Source organism: Triticum dicoccoides, chromosome 1B (genome assembly GCF_002162155.2).
Source record: "Triticum dicoccoides isolate Atlit2015 ecotype Zavitan chromosome 1B, WEW_v2.0, whole genome shotgun sequence".
Classification (NCBI taxonomy): Eukaryota; Viridiplantae; Streptophyta; class Magnoliopsida; order Poales; family Poaceae; genus Triticum; species Triticum dicoccoides.
The window spans coordinates 227249120-227254955 of NC_041381.1; positions in this window are offsets into that span (position 1 = coordinate 227249120).

Genomic DNA, 5836 nt, shown 5'->3' on the forward strand with positions numbered 1-5836 from the left:
GATGCCTATATACATGATCATTGCCTGGATATACTCATAACTATGCTCAATTCTGTCAATTGCTCAACAGTAATTTGTTCACCCACCGTAGAATACTTATGCTCTTGAGAGAAGCCACTAGTGAAACCTATGGCCCCCGGGTCTATTCTCATCATATCAATCTATATCACTTTATTTACTTGCTTTCTTTTTACTTTGCCTTTACTTTTTTACTTTGCATCTATCTATCAAAAATACCAAAAATATTATCTCTATAAGATCTCACTCTCGTAAGTGACCGTGAAGGAATTGACAACCCCTAAGCGTTGGTTGCGTGTTGCTATCGTTTTGTGTAGGTACGAGGGACTTGTGCGTGGTCTCCTACTGGATTGATACCTTGGTTCTCAAAAACTGAGGGAAATACTTACCTACTTTACTGCATCATCCTCTCCTCTTCGGGGAAATCCAACGCAGTGCTCAAGAGGTAGCAAGAAGAATTTCTGGCGCCGTTGCTGGGGAGGCTCACACAAGCAAGTCAACTATACCAAGTACCCATCACAATCCCTATCTCTCGCATTACATTATTTGCCATTTACCTCTCGTTTTCCTCTCCCCCACTTCACCCTTGCCGTTTTATTTGCCTTCTCTCTCCCAATCTCCTCCTCTCTTTCCCATTTGCCTTTTCCCCGTTTCCTTTCTGTTTGCTTGTGTGTTAATTTGCTTGTCATCATGACTAGTTTCATATCGTCTCCGTTATCTCCCGAGAATGAGGTCTTAAATTTTAAACAAAGGGAGGGAGAAAATCTAAAAGATGCTTGGTATAGAATTTGCAATGCTCACAATAAATCTACCAGGAAGCAATCTACCTCAGTTCTTCTTCACAATTTTTACGTAGGCTCTAATCCTTGGTATAGATATATCCTTGATACCATTACCGGAGGGAATTTTTTGGGTAGCCATACTTTTGATTCTTACAATGCTTTAATAGATATATTTGGCTTACCGCCCCTTTTGATTAATGGAACTACGTTAACTTTGGAGCATGTTATGCAAAGGCTTGAAGCTATTGAAAATAAAGTTGCTACCATTGAATCAATTGAAAATCTTGACAAAAAGATCCACAATCAAATTACCCAATATGGATCTAAGGTAGGAATGACTTTGAAAAATATTAAAGAAAAATAACACCTTGTTAATGAAAAAAATAAATCTAGATTCCACAAGATTTGATAAACTTGAGGGTATCATTACCAACTTGGGAACCACCTTTTCTTCTGTTCAAAACACTCCAAGTTCTTCTACTAAAAATACTAAGCTTATTTATGTTCCTAAGAATAAGGGTGAATCATCTAGTAAGGAAACTGTGGATCTTAAATCTATAAGTGTTCATCCCAATCTTTTTACCATCATTAAGGAACAATTTGCTATAGATGAATTCTTTGATCTTTTTCCCGAAAATTTGTCAATTACTAGGAAGAAAGAAAATTCTAAAGGAGGTAAATGCCTCATTTAAGAATTGCCTACCAAAGATGGCAATACCTAGATCTATCCTTGCTTTTATGCCTAGCTAAGGGCGTTAAACGATAGCGCTTGTTGGGAGGCAACCCAATTTTATTTTGTGTTTTTTGTTTTTGCTTCTGTTTAGGAATAAATAATCCATCTACCTTATGTTTGGATGTGGTTTTATGTTTTAGTTAGTGTTTGTGCCAAGTAGGACCTATAGGATAACCTACGATGATAGTTGATTTGATTCTGCTGAAAAACAGAAACTTTGCGCGCACGAATTTAGTTATAAATCATGGGAACGTGCTTTTGCGTTGACTCTTTTTTAAGCTGATCGATAAAACAATTGTAAAGGACTTACTATTTTGGTAGAAATTTTAGAGTTCCATAAGTTTGCGTTAGTTACAGATTACTACAGACTATTCTGTTTTTGACAGATTCTGTTTTTCGTGTGTTGTTTGCTTATTTTGATGAATCTATGGCTAGTAAATTAGTTTATAAACCATATAGAAGTTGGAATATAGTAGGTTTAACACCAATATAAATAAAGAATGAGTTCATTACAGTACCTTGAAGTAGTATTTTGTTTTCTTTCTCTAACGAAGCTCACGAGATTTCAGTTGAGTTTTGTGTTGTGAAGTTTTCAAGTTTTGGGTGAATTCTTTTGATGGATTATGGAACAAGGAGTGGCAAGAGCCTAAGCTTGGGGATGCCCATGGAACCCCCAAGATAATCCAAGGACACCAAAAAGTCAAAGCTTGGGGATGCCCCGGAAGGCATCCCCTCTTTCGTCCACTTCCATCGGTAATTTACTTGGACCTATATTTTTATTCACCAACATGATATGTGTTTTGCTTGGAGCGTCTTGTATTATTTGTGTCTTTGCTTGTTAGTTTACCACAATCATCCTTGCTGTACACATCTTTTGAGAGATCCATACATGATTGGAATTTGTTAGAATACTCTATGTGCTTCACTTGTATCTTTTGAGCTTGATAGTTTTGCTCATAGTGCTTCACTTATATCTTTTGAGCGTGATAATTTTTGCTCTAGTACTTCACTTAGATCTTTTAGAGCACGGTGGTGGATTTGTTTTAAAGTAACTATTTGATCTCTCATGCTTCACTTAGATTATTTTGAGAGTCTTTAATAGCATGGTAATTTTCTTAATGTTAATATACTTGGTATTCAAGATATGTGGAACTTTCTTTTGAGTGAATTGAATACTAAGATAAGTTTGATGCTTGATAATTGTTTTGGGATATGGAGGTGATAATATCAAAGTCGTGCTAGTGGGTGATTATGAATTTGATAAATACTTGTGTTGAAGTTTGCAAGTCCCGTAGCATGCATGTATGGTTAAAGTTGTGTAACAAATGTGAAACATGAAGTGTACCTGCCTTGTGCATCCTTATGAGTGGCGGTCGGGGACGAGCGATGGCCTTTTCCTACCAATCTACCCCCCTAGTATCATGCGCGTAGTACTTGAATTTTTGATGACTTCTAAATTTTTGCAATAAGTATATGAGTTCTTTTGACTAATGTTGAGTCCATGGATTATACGCACTCTCACCTTTCCACCTTTGCTAGACTCTTCGGTACCGTGCATTGCCCTTTCTCACCTTGAGAGTTGGCGCAAACTTCGCCGGTGCATCCAAACCCCATGATACGATACGCTCTATCACACATAAACCTCCTTATATCTTCCTCAAAACAGCCACCATACCTACCTATCATGGCATTTCCATAGCCATTCCGAGATATATTGCCATGCAACTTCCACCATCATCATCATGACATACATTACTTTTGTCATATTGCCATTGCATGATCTTGTAGTTGACATCGTATTTGTGGCAAAGCCACCATGCATTATTTTTCATAGATGTCACTCTTGATTCGTTGCACCATCCCGATACACCGCTGGAGGCATTCATATAGAGTCATATCTTGTTCTAAGTTTCGAGTTGTAATCCTTGTGTTGTAATCAATAGAAGTGTGATGATCATCATTATTAGAGCATTTCCCAAATAAAAAAAGAGAAAGGCCAAAAAGAAAAAAAGAAAGGCCCCAAAAAAATATATAAAAAGGGCAATGCTACTATCTCTTTTTCCACACTTGTGCTTCAAAGTAGCACCTTGTTCTTCATGTAGTGAGTCTCATATATTGTGCTTCAAACTAGCACCTTGTCCCTCATGTAGTGAGTCTCATAAGTTGTCCTTTTCATACTAGTGGGATTTTTTCATTATAGAACTTGGCTTGTACATTCCTACGATGGGCTTCCTCAAATGCCCTAGGTCTTCGTGAGCAAGCAAGTTGGATGCACACCCACTAGTTTTCTTTTGTTGAGCATTCATAGCTCTAGTGCATCCGTTGCATGGCAATCCCTACTCCTCTTGTTGACATCAATTGATGGGCATCTCCATAGCCCATTGATTAGCCTCGTCAATGTGAGATTTTCTCCTTTTTGTCTTCTCCACACAATCCCCATCATCATATTCTATTCCACCCATAGTGCTATATCCATGGCTCACGCTCATGTATTGTGTGAAGGTTGAAAAAGTTTGAGATTATTTAAGTATGAAACAATTGCTTGGCTTGTCATCGGGGGTATAGAAGTTGGGAACATCTTTGTGTGACGAAAATGAAGCATAGCCTAACTAGATGATTTTGTAGGGATGAACTTTCTTTTGCCATGTTATTTTGAGAAGACATGATTGCTTTGATTAGTATGCTTGAAGTATTATTATTTTTGTGTCAATATGAACTTTTGTCTTGAATCTTTCGGATCTGAATATTCATATCACAATTAAGAAGATTTACATTGAAATTATGCCAAAGTATCACTCCGCATCAAAAATTCTTTTTTATCATTTACCTACTCGAGGACGAGCAGGAATTAAGCTTGGGGATGCCTGATACGTCTCCAATGTATCTATAATTTTTGATTGCTCCATGCTACTTTATCTACTGTTTTGGACTATATTGGGCTTTATTTTCCACTTTTATATTACTTTTGGGACTAACCTATTAACCGGAGGCCCAGCCCAGAATTGCTGTTTTTTGCCTTTTTCAGTATTTCGAAGAAACAGAATATCAAACGGAGTCCAAACGGAATGAAACCTTCGGGATCGTGATTTTCCAACCAAATGTGACCCAAGAGACTTGGACCCTACTCCAAACAGTGCCCGAGGAGGTCACGAGGGTGGAGGGCGACCCCCCTGGGCGCGCCCCCTACCTCGTGGGCCCCTCGGAGCTCCACCGACGTACTCCTTCCTCCTATATATACCTATGTATCCCCGAACGACCAGAATAGGAGCCAAAAACCTAATTCCACCGCCGCAACCTTCTGTATCCACGAGATCCCATCTTGGGGCCTGTTCCAGAGCTCCACCGGAGGGGGCATCCACCATGGAGGGCTTCTACATCATCACCATAGCCCCTCCGATGAAGTGTGAGTAGTTTACTTTAGACCTTCTGGTCCATTGCTAGTAGCTATATGGCTTCTTCTCTCTTTTTGGATCTCAATACAATGTTCTCCCCCTCTCTCGTGGAGATCTATTCGATGTAATCTTCTTTTTGCGGTGTGTTTGTTGAGACCGATGAATTGTGGGTTTATGATCCAGTATTATCTATGGAAAATATTTGATTCTTCTCTGAATTCTTTTATGTATGATTGAGTTATCTTTGCAAGTCTCTTCGAATTATCTTTTTGGTTTGGCCAACTCGATTGCTAGTTCTTGCAATGGGAGAAGTGCTTAGCTTTGGGTTCAATCTTGCGGTGTCCTTACTCAGTGACAGAAAGAGTTGCAAGGCACGTATTGTATTGTTGCCATCGAGGATAACAAGATGGGTTTTTTATCATATTGCATGAATTTATCCCTCTACATCATGTCATCTTGCTTACAGCGTTACTCTGTTTTTACTTAATACTCTAGATGCATGCTGGATAGTGGTCGATGAGTGGAGTAATAGTAGTAGATGCAGCATCGTTTCGATCTACTTGTTTTGGACGTGATGCCTATATACATGATCATTGCCTAGATATACTCATAACTATGCTCAGTTCTGTCAATTGCTCAACAGTAATTTGTTCACCCACCGTAGAATACTTATGCTCTTGAGACAAGCCACTAGTGAAACCTATGGCCCCCGGGTCTATTCTCATCATATCAATCTATATCACTTTATTTACTTGCTTTATTTTTACTTTGCCTTTACTTTTTTACTTTGCATCTATCTATCAAATATACCAAAAATATTATCTCTATAAGATCTCACTCTCGTATGTGACCGTGAAGGGATTGACAACACCTAAGCGTTGTTTGCGAGTTGCTATCGTTTTGTGTAGGTA